Genomic DNA, 13,833 nt, shown 5'->3' with positions numbered 1-13,833 from the left:
CCGCTACTGTATCTTAAGATGGGTGGATTTTTCCTTTGGGCCCTCAGCCCTGAATAGATGAATACTGAGCAGTCTGGATGTGTAGCAAGGTGATGCTTAAAAACAGTATGTTTGCCCAGGAAATCATTCTAGAATAAATAGCTAGGGTAGGAGTTTAAATTGTGAGATATTTACACTGAACATCCAGATCCAACCAGTCTGACTGCCGCGCTCCCATGTAATTGTGAGCGATGCAGGAGAGGGAAGTATCTCGCACAATGTTGCTGAAGGACATTTTGCTCTGAGTTGAATTTGTTTGGTTGCTTGGAGCCATCTGTCCTCTGAGCCATGAGTACATGTAGGGCGGTGGGTTACAGTTAGCGACACACTCCACGGTGACGCTGTGACCCTCCATTACTGGCTCCTTCTCCATCCTCAGGGTCACAGTTACAGGTTTATCTGTGGATGTGGGAGATCATTAGCCTGGTTGGTAAACCAGCCCGTCACATGAACTCACATTTCATTTGGTTCTGCGAGACTGTCTGGGCCCAAGGCCTGGGAGGGTGTTAAGCAGAAGCTGCAAAGCGGAAGAGCCAATCAGCGACTGCGCTGTGATTGACAGCGCAAGTTGGCCAATCAGGAACGCCACTAGCACTGCACTAACAAAACAATAATGGCTGCCTCCCTGCCTGTCCACCTCGAGGAGTAATGTCAGCGTTTGTCTAGTTTAAACAGCCATAAAGTGCAGATATTGCAGAAATAGACTCAATAACAACTAGAACGACCGCAACGCGGACATATGCCTCCGCCATTAGTTCATTCTTGAGTCCAAATCGCCATTTGAGGCAAATTGGAAGAAATTCCGTCAAGGCGCTCCTGTGATGTTGCGTTACAGAGCTTGGAAATTGGGTGTGTGAGGTCACAGTGACCTTGAACTTTGACCACCAAAATGTAATCAGTTCATCCTTGAGTCCAAGTGGACGCTTGAGGCAAATTCGAAGAAATTCCATCAAGACATTCCTGAGATATTGCGTTAACAAGCTTGAAAATGGCATTCGAGAGGTCACAGTGACCTTGACCTTTGATAACCAAAATGGAATCAGTTCATCCTTGAGTCCAAGTCGATGTTGATGCAAATTTGATGAAATTCCGTCAAGGCATTCGTGAGATATCGCGTTAACAAGCTGGAAAATGGCGTTTGAGAGGTCACAGTGACCTTGACCTTTGACCTTTGACATTCAAAATCGAATCAGTTCATCCTTGAGTCCAAGTCGATGTTTGAGACAAGTTTGATTAAATTCCGTCAAGGCATTCCTGAGATATCGCGTTAACAAGGGTGAAAATGGCGTTCGAGAGGTCACAGTGACCTTGACCTTTGACCTTTGACCACCAAAATCTAATCAGTTCATCCTTGAGTCCAAGTCGATGTTTGAGACAAGTTTGATTAAATTCCGTCAAGGCATTCCTGAGATATCGCGTTAACAAGCTTGAAAATGGCGTTCGAGAGGTCACAGTGACCTTGGACCTTTGACCACAAAAATCTAATCAGATCATCCTTGAGTCTAAGTCGAGTACGGGAGTATCGCCGCAACCGCAGAGTTTCTCGGTGGAAAACATGCTTTTGCCATTCTCCCGAGTGGATTTGGGTTTGACTGGATCCGATGCTGATTGGCTGAAGGAGTTGTCTGTCAAGGCAACTACGCCCGCCCATGCTCCCACCACGCAGAACCAAATGAAATGTGAGTTCACGTGACGGGCTGGTTTACCAGGCTAGGAGATAATTCTCAGAAGAGTTTAACATAATGGCCCTCTGGACATACTTGATAACCAAATGTATCTTTATTTGCTGCTGTATACTGAACAGCTAAATCACACGACTTACACAAGATGTTGAATGTGGTTTGTTTACTTTCTGTAGTGAAGGTATTGAATTGGGCGATACATTTCACTTCACTTTTATGCAATTGATATATTGCCAGTCCTCGCAGTGTCTTGGTGTAGAGCCACTGCCCCTTTACTTCCTTGTTATAAGCCGTTACCACAGAGTTTTCAAAAAAGGGCCCCATGTTCCAGTGAAGGGACGGAGGTGAGGAGGGGCAGGAGTGGCTTATGCTGCAGTTGGCCTGGAAAATCTCCCCATCCACCATCTCCTCTTGGATGGAAATGATAGGAGCTTTTCTCCCTGTAGGTTAGAACAAAACTATTATCGAAGCACCACCTTCTGAATTATATATTAATAATCATATAACCATATTCATTTAATTATTTGCTTATCATTAATAGCCTACCCAGCAAACATTTGATGGACAACGACGAGTAGGAGGTGGCCAAGTTCAACCCAAACAACCACAAAAGTTTCACATGATATTTTGGTACAGTAAACATTCATAACATGGAAAACTATTTTGAAGTGATATCAGGAAGACATATAAGTTGAAATTTCACAAAACGTGCAGGTAGCAACTATAGACAACTACAGACTCCATCTCTTTTCGGCATTGTATTTACACGTCTCAACATCAAAATGTTTGCTTAGTTTGCAGTATGAGAAAGCACCAAGGATTTATTCAAAGGAAGCACACACTCAAAGATGTAATGTTTTTCATGGGTGGAGTTAATGGGGGGCCAGGCCCCCACCAGTTGTAAATCTCCATCTCGCTGTCTGGCTGAATATGATCATATAATTTATATCCACTTTGACAAGAATCACAGATATCTCTTTACTAAAGCTGTGACAGGTGACAGGGCCTTGCTGCAGCTGCCCCCTCCCTCTGGAATGCCCTCCCCAGTCACATGTGACACGCCAAAACTCATTGGGCTCTTTTCTCCCCCTGGCCTTAGGCGCTAAACTGACCTTAAACTAAAAAAACACGCTTTACGCATGTCTACCGCTGACTCGGGCGTGGCGCAGTGCCAGAATAGGCGTTTCGGCCTTACAGGGATATTTGGGTTTGTTTGAAGTGGGGTGCTATCAGCTAGTTCCATACACTAACTGAAATAGGTAAAGTGTTCTGGACGCTGAGCACACCGTGTATCGAGACCCGGCACTCTGAAGCAGCAGCCTCCACAGCTCTGTCTCTCTAGTTCAGGGGGCCAGGAACTAAAACGTAATTTAGCCACCTAAAACAACGCCCACCTAAACAAATCAATATTAGTGTACATGTACGCTCTATTTTGACTATTTGACTCTGACTTTGACTCTATTTTTAGCGCTTTACTTTACCGTCAAACAGCCCACTCATTTGGCACTACATTTCCTCCCAACCGTAGGACTACCGCATTCCTCCGCTAAACGCCTGCACAGAGCCGTGGCGCTGGATTACTCCACAGACCAGGTGTTATTTTGGGTTATTTCTCCCGGTTTGTTAGTGAAGACACAACAAATAGAATACACGAACGAAAAATATGAGTGATTTTGATAGCGAGGACGATATGCCATTCACCTTGGTGACAAGAGGATACAATTATGAACCAGAGAGAGTAATATACAGAAGAGGAACTTTTGCAGAGAGAGTGAACAGGCAGAAAGAGAGAGACGGGGAACTGCCATAATATTGCTGCCTTACTGAATGCCGGTGTCCTGCAGACCTTTTTCACCATTCCCAGGATAAATTGGAGGAAACGTCCCAGACCAGAGAGGCCAGGTGACTTGTTGTCTCTAAAGTAAGTCAGTGTTTGTCTCTCTTCTAAGCCTTCCTGTTTTGTAACTGGCAAGGATGCTAATCTCACCACCTCCAGCTGATATGTAACGTTATAATATAGGCTACAATATTATATAATATAGAGTAATCCAGCGCCACGGCTCTGTGCACACGTTTAGCGGAGGAATACGGTAGTCCTACGGTTGTGAGGAAATGTAGTGCCGAATGAGAGCGTTGTTTGACGGTAAAGTAAAGCGCTGGTAAATGGTAAAAATAGAGCGTGGGCCAGTAACCTAGGTCTAGCTAGCTACTGCAAAAGTTAACTGTTGAAAATTTGATGTCTGGTTTTGTCACGAGTAGCCTACAGCTGAAGTCCCTCTCGCCATCAAGCAGTTAGTGACGGAAGCATGTCTTTAATGTGCGCCAAGGGGAAAATGACGGACTAAATTGGTGGGAAATGCGGGGCTACTGCATGCGTTAAGTGTGCTTTCTCAATTTTTCTTGGCTAGTATCATCATAAAGTTATCCTACGAATTAAATACTTACCAACAACGCGAATGGTTACAATTTGTTGATGGAATTTTTGTGATGATTTTTCATCTGGGTTGATCCACACGTAAACTTGAAGGTTGTTGTCAGCTCCTCTCACATCGTCAATCCTCAGGGTGCAGTTTCCCTCCATAGCGTTCCCCACTGAGGTGCGTCCTCTGAAGTGGCCTTCCACAGGACTGAGTGCATCATAGACTTTAGGATAATATATACTGTCCCACTGGTACCAGATGACCCGATGATGGCGCTGTGTGTGGCAGGGAACCTCAACACAAGTCCCCTCCAACGCAGTGACCATTGTGGGCACTTTAATTTTCCAGCTGCTTACCTGCTGCTGCACAACCAAGATAGCTTTGGGTGGAGATGAGAGGAGGAGGAGGGGGGCAGGTATAGCAGACATTATTGTTAGTCTTGCTGGCTCTCTCTTTAGCCACATCTTTTTCTGGAGATGAATGAGAATGCACAGCACCTGATACACAATTAGCTTTGCGGTTAACAACACTGATGCAGAGATGCGTCAGTGTTGACCACAAGCTGAACTTCTTGTAGCCTCGACGCGAGACTCAGCCTTCATTCTGAGTCTCGCAGTAGCAACCTCAGACCAGAGGCAGTTGCGGTCCCCGCTTCAAATGGCTTCACATCTTCACTAACGTACCAATCACAATGAAACAGTACATATCTTCTGCACAAAAGTTGTTATCTTGTGAGCATGCTCCTTGGTGTTCCCGAATATTGCATAGTTTCCGATACCGAGCCATTATTCACATGCCAGAGCATGTCATTTCTGCTTTTCCATTCAAAATGGCCGTTGTTGTGCTGCTTCCCAGCGGGGAAACAGCACCATCTCTGTAGTGTCTACGGGTGGAGACCCATAATTACACATCCGGAAAAGGCAGAAATGACATGCTGACATGTGAATAATGGCTCGGCCATTGAAGCGGCGACCGCAACTGCCTCTGGGGTTGCTACTGCGAGACTCAGAATGAAGAATAAAGGCAGAGTCTCGCTTCGAGGCTAAACTTGTTGCAGTGACCACTTGTTGACGTGTGTGTCTGAGTCGGCCTAAATGACCTATGATGTTCTGACCCCATAGAGACAGATAAACATATTTTACCAGCAAAGAATCGTAGCAGTCCAAGCAGATAAGGCGTCTCCATGAAGAAAATCTGTAATAGTCACAAAGACAGCAGCACCTTCTTTTGTCCAACCTTAATTTCTGAAAGACAGTAACCATGGGGATGTCTGTTGGTATAATACGATTAACATTACAACTGATCTACAGTTGGAAGATGCTTTTGCTTTTACATTTCTGCACACGCTGTACTGTTTTCCATGATGGCACAGGATGCCCCCATGTGACAAAGCAAATGTTAAGTGATTTGTGACCTTGATTAACTTGGTAAATACTGATACAATGAAACAAGATGTATAAGGGCCTGTGTCCACCTAGCGTCTTTTCATCAGCTCCAGCGTCTTTTTTCAGTTGTTTCCAATGGGGGGAGAACGTATGCGGGCGCACACGGACGTCTAGAGAAAGTCTATTTTCAGAGCGCTCCAGCGTTTTTGTGCGCCCGACTCCCAGTGGAAAATATTTTCACTTTTCAGAAAGACGCTGGTGTCGGGTGCTGCTTTTCTGGCAACTTAATCATAGAGAAACTATCGCAACAGAGACTTTAAGGCTCAATTGTGGGAGCAGATTGGCTAGACACTTAATATTTCTGGTGAGTGTTGAGCTAAATCACTGTATGTGTGTTGTTTGCTAATGTTAGCTGTCAGCTATCAAGCTACTACCGCACTGAGCTAATGTTAGTTTCAGACTGCTTCCTTGTTATATTGTGCGCTGGGATCAGCGCTCCCCAGTGCACTCCCAGCGTTTAACGGTCGGAAAAAGACGCTAGGTGGACACAGGCCCTAAGTACGTATTTTTCAACTGAGCCCATGTTGAGACGTGCTCGTCCTGCTTTTTACAATTCTCTTTAAATTGTATACATGTGTATTATTTGACAAAGTTGCCAACCCTCTCACATAAAGCTCATGGTCTTTTCTCACACTCCATAATAATCTAATGTTGCCTTTATTTAGATAGGACAGTAGGCAGACAGGAAAGGTGGGGAGAGAAGAGGGTATGACATGCTGCAAAGGACGTTGGGTCGGATTTGAATCCGCGTCAGCCGCGCGAAGGACAGAGCCTCCGTGGTATGCGTGCTACCTGGTGAGCCACCAGGACGCACAGGGAAAAAAATAGTTGTGTATGATGAATCTCATGATCTGTCAGTTGGAAGCAAGATGGAGATATCAAATCCAAATAATTCTTTGAACAATTTCTCACAAATGGTAAAATATTATTCTGAGCTACAGCATGAGAATAAATCTCATTTCTTGCCATTCTGGATGGTATCCTGACACAAAAACACTTTAACAAACCATGTATGTCAAGAGGATGTGGAAGTCTTTTGCCCAGAGTTCCCTGTTTTAACGTTGGCATGTTTTAGGATAAAGTAGAAAGAAGATGATATTTTTTCGTGCCGTACAAAAACACTGAATAAGATGGCATGTATGTACAAACAATGTAATATTATATTGTTTATTTAATGATATATTTCTTATGGATGTGTCCTCAATCGATAGCAGGTAATCCACATCATAGAGTATCAACAAGTTTAAGAAATAGTGCACTCCTCTTATAGTGATCACTTTGGGACGGGTCAAACTGATCACTATAAGCGGATGATCATTAGAACTGATTTTGTCCTTTTCTTCTCATGCAGATGACCATCTAATTGATATTTGTATATTTATTATACATTAATTTAGTACATATAAATAATGAAACGGACAGCCTCGCTATTTACTGAATGTTATTGACTTTAGAACTGCATACCGTAAGTTAGCCTAGGCCTCCAGCTGTTGCAAACACAGTGGTCTCGCAGAGCCATCTGTCCAAAGACAGATAGACAGACAGAGATGCCGCGATCTCGCCATATACAGAGAGACACACACCAAGTATCGCTGCTGTATCTCGTTGGCTCATTTTTGGCCGTTTGTAAAAGAAAAAAAATACTGCAGTTTGTTCTCAAGTGTGACTGAAAAGGCCCAACATCATCACTGTAAGCGGAGTATTGATCACTATACTGTAAGCAAATTATTTAAACAGCATCTGAATGATTTGGGACCAAGCTTTTTAATCAATATAAGCGGTTGATCACTATAAGTGTGATCACTACAGTGGATTCCATTGTAAAATGTATACGCTATACAATTATGAAATCAGCAACCAAAAATTTACATTTTTCAAGAGGGATTCATTTTAAAAAGTCAAAACTCTCAAAGACATGTCGGCCTATAAAAGTACAAAAATACTGATTTTCCTCTAATGATGCAAGCCCTTTCACTGGACAGTCGTGTGTTTTGGGAATTTCATAAGTATCTTTTCAATCCATATTATTCCTTGATGAGTGGACAAGATGGCTTACCTTGCTGGAGGAGCTGCTGAATGAGTGATGGCCCACTGATCTGTTATAGTGTGACAGCCCCCGCCCCCAGCTCTCCTCTGTTCTTTTCAGTCTCAAACAGGCACAGACCTTCCAATCTGCTGCCTACTGCATAAATAACTCCTCCATCTCCATGTACGCAGATGATTCAACTATATACACATCGGCGCTCACAGAAAACGAATGAAATACTGTCCTTGACTCAGAACTGAAATCAGTGGTTGAATGGATAAAAAATAATAATCTTGTATTAAATACATCGGTAACACTTTACAATAACGTACACAAATACTGTAGTAGTTACTAGTAAAATAATCATTAACTAATAGTTAGTTTATGAGTAGCTAAGGAATAATTTGTCATTAGTCAATCACTAGGTAATCCTAGTTAATGAGTAGGTAGTCATTAGTTAATGATTAGTATCTAAGTTCCTGAGTAGAGTAGTTAATCATTACTTAATGATTACTAAATATCAGCTCGTGAATAGTAGGTAATCATTAGTTACTGATTAGTCGGTCAGTTCCATGAGTAGAGTAGTTAATCGTTCGTTAATGATTAATAAATGTCAGTTCGTGAATATATTAGTTAATCATTAGTTAATCATTAGTTAAGGTCACATTGTGAGTATAGTAGTTAATAATTAGTTCATGATTAGTTGTTAGTTCCTTAGTAGAGTAATTACTCATTAGTTAATGGTTAGTCAATGGTCAGTTTGTGAGTGTATAGGTATAATTGTTAGTTACTCATTACTTAATTATTACCTGTCCATTAGTTACTCTTTTTGTGTCTTTTTATGTCTGCCCTGGTATCTGTAACCTTTTTCACTCTCCGTGACTTTACATCCCTGCAAAGAGTAAATAAACTATTTGTACTCAAGTTATTTGGTTTGACTCTATTCTTCTAATTATATAGCCTCAGGATTTATGACATCACTGATAACATCACAATTGCTTTTGGACACTTTTAGAGATGTTTTTGGTAACTAAGAGATTAGGGGAAAAGAAAAAATCGAAAATACAACAAAGTTGTTTTTACGAGTAATTTATGTGATATTGTTGAAGCAAAATAAAACAAAAATATATCATATACCTCTAAAGTCATTTGGTTACCAGTTGTCCATTTGGAGTCTTGTCAGGGTAAAATAATTGATTGACTGCTTATTGATAGATTGTTGATTATTGTAGACTCTGTTTAATTATGAGCTAGTTGACATGCATGGATAAATTCTGAGGCACTCAACTACTTTACTTTACTTTACTTTATTTCATTTGGCAGACGCTTTTATCCAAAGCGACTTACATCACATTTCAATACAATTCATTCAGAGAAATACAAACAATGAAAACATAACTAAAACCATATATCATCAATAAGGGTTAACCGATTCCGGAGGGACCCAGGTGTAGCCCGAAAAGGTAAGTTTTTAGTCATTTATATTTTGCACGCCAACAGTTGTTTGGGTGTGTGTACAGTATATATACTTAAAATTATATAATCAAAATAATCCTGGATCGGGGTGTTAGCAGGAATGGCTTTGGCTAGCAGCAACAAAGTGCTAGCTGCAGAATTAGCGTAGCACTGACCCCAAAACAGCCAGCTTCAGGCAGCTGCAGCACGCCGCGTGACCAGCTAAAGTCATCCGTCTGAGAGGGCCTGCGCTCAATCATGCCCCCTGTGGCACATCTGTGAGTCTCCATCTTCACACCTACTTCACACTTGCATGCACACACACACACACACACACACACACACACACACACACACACACACACACACACACACACACACACACACACACACACACACACACACACCTGACTTTGAGCAGATGGCAGCATGAGTGTGTGCCATGCTCCACAGGCCTGAGCAGTGAGCATATCCTCCCCAATATAAAGGTGTGTGTGTGTGTGTGTGTGTCTTTCTTTCTATGTGTCTGTGTGTGCTGCTCTCCTCTTCTGGAAACAGATTAGCAGTTGGGGGGCGAGGCTTTTGGCTCGTACCTCACCCTCTTTCCATCTGATTGATTTGCTTATTGATATTGAATGTCCTATTTATCAATGGTCAGACTCCATAAGTCAGTGACAGTTGATCGGGTCGATCCTTGAGGCTGGTATCAGATATTTATTGTGTATTAGGTGAACCTCCCAGTGATGTGGTCCATGTGAAAGAGGCTAACCATACGTGGAAAGAGTAGCATACTGACTTAGTTTAGATACAGTATAAATATGATCTGAGCAAGTAAATATAAGAAGAATTATATATACTCACTGTATATAATTGTGTATCCGGTTTGTCATTTACCTTGCCATGCAGCACTGACCGCAGCTAACATCCGCACACTGTGAAATTAATTTCTGGGGTGTGTAATGTTATTAACACTCGTCTTTCTCTCTCTCTCTCTCTCTCTCTCTCTCAATCTCTCTCTCAAATCCTTAATGAATCTCTATGCTAAGGACGAGGTGGAAATTATACGTGTCAGGGTGAAGAGTTACGCTAATGCTCACAGTTAAATGTTTAATGGTTAGCGCCCGAGCTAACACATGCCGCTGAGTCAGGAGTCATTTCACTTCGGGGGCTACAGGCTAACCGGCTAATTGTAATGTAGCAAGACCTGCACTATATTGTAAGCCATTTAGCTGGCAAGCAATATAATTGTGGCTACATTGAGTTGAAGTGATTTAAAAGGAATAACTCAAAGCAAGATATACTGTACAAGTAGTGCGTTTTCTTTGTCCTTACACACTGTGTAGTATGACTGACTGATACGCTGACACAATCTGACAAACCAGCCATTTCCTGCCACACTGGAGATGTTTGACTGTAGGGGTGTAACGACCGTTTCTGTACGAGGGTTTAGGTTCAATACACATTGCTGAACAGTGCAAGTCTTCTACAAGGATGTCATGGTCAAAACTGAGACAAAAAAAGACAGAAGGTGTTAAAAAAACATTGTCATAAATTGAAATAAAATTTTAAACTAGAATGTGAAAATAATAAATTAAGTCAAATTAAATTTTAATTTTTAAATCAAATTTCTCTGTCATTTTCTACTTTTTTGACTCTGGGACAGACGGCCGATATTTGGTGGTTTCTGCTGTAGAGCGGACATCCCGCCCCTTCCGTCATTGTTTACAGCCCGACAACATCTCATATGTAGCTATTTATTATTATTATTAGCTGAAATGTCATCTGAACCTACAATCGATCAGCTCCAACTCCATTCTCACGTCAGTTGGACTGTAAACATTTGACTGGCACATTATTGAGTGATTATTGAAATAATGGGACAGTCTATGTAACCACAAAATGACCAGTAGCAAATTGACTAACTTGTGGACTAGTCTTACCCGTGTGACTTCCTGACTCATGAGGTGATTGACAGTAAGACTACCTGAATCATGAGGTGATTGACAGTTTGAATGACCTATGGTTGTACCCGTGCAGGAGGAGAAGGAGCAGCTGATTGAGTACCGCAGCTCGGTGGCCAGCCTGGTGGGCCGGGCCAAGACGGTGGTGCAGGTCCGCCCCCGCAGCGCAGAGAGCACCCTGGGAGCCACCACGCCCATCAAAGCCATCTGCGACTACCGACAGATAGAGGTATGAGACCCCCCGTGCACAAACTCATCATCAGCATACTGTTTGACAGCAGCTTGGCATTATTTGCACCCTAGGGCAGTCCAGGTGGGAGGAGTGTACTCCTCCTTAAACCTCTCAGCAAAGAGTTATTGTACGTTTCTCTGGAGGTGAGCGTATGTTTTAATTGCCTACCATGTAAAAAGGGGATTCGTCTTCATAAAGAGAGTGACAATATAGGGGCATGCTATAGAAAACCATGTCAATATATGAGTTTATTAAACGTATAATACTATATATGGAAGCTAGTGTTACAGAATTACTTGTGATGCTCCGTCAGCCAATAAGCTGCCAGTCGGCTTACAGTACTTACAGCCAATGAGATTCTAGTCTGTTTGCCTTTTTGTATTCCAGTTAATTCAGATGAAATTGTCTGTGTTGCTTTCGCCATCTCTCTTCTCAGTCAACGTTACCTGAGTCAATGAAGGTTTATATATAAGGGACCCTTTGACTTCACCTGAGCGCACTGACCTCACCTCTCTGTTGTTGTTTTGACCCTCACCACCAATCACCAGTCTCCTCTCTGCACTTCCTCTCTAAGCCCCTCCTATTATGGCCTCCTCCACTATGCAGTCGTCAAATATATTTTTTGTCATATTGATGAACAACTCTACACAAATTATTTCTCGGTGGTTCGGTATTGATGAATAGCAGCAGCTCAAACAGTTTTCACTTTGACTGGCAGGTACAAATAGCCACACTCCACTTTGACAGCTGAATGATGCAGAATTTACTGTATAATACGAATTTGTTATTGCACAGTAGTAGTTGTTGTTGTTTTTAACTTTAGAGCAAAACTATTTTCCTTTGACAGATTTCCCAGAATTTATAAATATATTTTTGACTTTATTCCGCTCAGAAAACTGTGATACAGCTCTATCTGTGACGGGATCATTATAAAAGCCCCCACATGTATAACACATATATAACCACATGGCAAAGTGAAGAAATGATTCATGAGATGAGGAGAATTTTATTTGTCCACCGCCCACCGCCCCCCCCCCCCCTCCCCATCTAAGCCTGTTTTTTTTATAGCGCTCACAGGAACACGTGCAGTCTGTCTCTGTCTCTCCCAGCTGTGATGTCTTCAGGGAGTCTTAAAGCTTATCAATTAAACATCCGTCCCAACTCCTTTGCAAGCTCGGTTGAAAACCTGCATCTCCACTCAGCTAGCGCTCTAGCTGAGGACAGCTTGGCTCAGACACCCAGCTTCCCCTGATGCTATTTCAGGCTGCTGCGTTAGAATCCCCTGGGCCGCTCTGCCCAGTGAAGCTGCTGTGTGGGAGTTCAAAATCACTCTCCTTGTTTTTCCTATTCTCTTCCTCATCCGAAAAAGAAAAATAAGTTGCAAGCTGCCTGTGAGCTGAAAGCTATACTAAAGTAAACTGATGTGACGTCCGTATTCACCAAACGTCTGGTCAAACGTGCACATTACCAAACGTAATGTTTCTCTCCTTCCCTCTCCTGTGTCTTCTCTCTCTCCATACCCTCATGTACTCCCCTCTCACTCCCCCCTGGCCAATAGTGAAAAACAAGACTTGTTTCTATACAAAAAGCCGAATTTTCTCCTCAATTTCTTTGTGAGATGTTCTACATGTACATGAAAAGAAAGTTTGGCGTCCAACCAAATACCAAGATACTTGTAAGAATGTACAGATTGAATTTGGTCGCCTTGAAGCGTACGGATACACAAATTGTCATTTCTGTTTATAGATCTTGAGAACAACATCCACTTTGTCTTAGTGGAGTTCAAAACTAATTTAAGATCGAACAGGGCCCGCTGCAAAGAATCGAAAGCGGCCTGCAAAGATGAGACGGCCTGTGCCGGGGTGGGTCCGCATAATAATGGCCGTTGCAGAGATCAGAAGGAAGAAAAATGTTATTTATATAAAGAGTGAACAGGATAGGCCCGGAAATGGAACCTTGGGGCACGCCCTTCCCGATGTCCAATGAAATGGATTTGATATTTTCCGCTATTACAGACTGTTTCCTTCCAGTCAGATAGTTAGTAAACCATTTGACTGAGGGGTCATCTAATCCAATGGCAGACAACTGATCAATCAGGATGTTGTGATCTACTGTATCGAAGGCCTTGGAGAGGTCTACAAAGAGAGCCGCACAGTGCTGGCGGCTATCCAGGCCATTCAGAATGTTATTCAAAACAAGGGATGTGGCAGTGACCGTGCTATGGCCGGGTCTAAAACCAGATTGATGAGGCTGAAGAATGTTGTATGTATCTAGAAATGCACGGAGCTGTACGTTCGCCAAGGTTTCAACCACCTTGGCTAGGGAGCACAATTTAGAAATGGGACGGTAATTATTTAGATCGCTCAAGTCACCACCTTTAAAGAGGGGTGTAACTTGAGCAGTTTTCCATATGGCCGGGATCTCGCCCGTGACAAATGTTAAATTAAATATATGGGAAATTGAGGGGGCGACCAGGTCAGCGCCAAGGCGTAAAAGGAACGGTGCAATGTCGTCCTCACCCTTGGATTTCCTGGCATTCAATTTGGAGAGAGCCTCATAGACTTCATGACTAC

Source organism: Poromitra crassiceps (genome assembly GCF_964638095.1).
Source record: "Poromitra crassiceps genome assembly, chromosome: 26".
NCBI classification, from domain to species: domain Eukaryota; kingdom Metazoa; phylum Chordata; class Actinopteri; order Beryciformes; family Melamphaidae; genus Poromitra; species Poromitra crassiceps.
Note: the sequence above shows the minus strand (reverse complement) of the source record.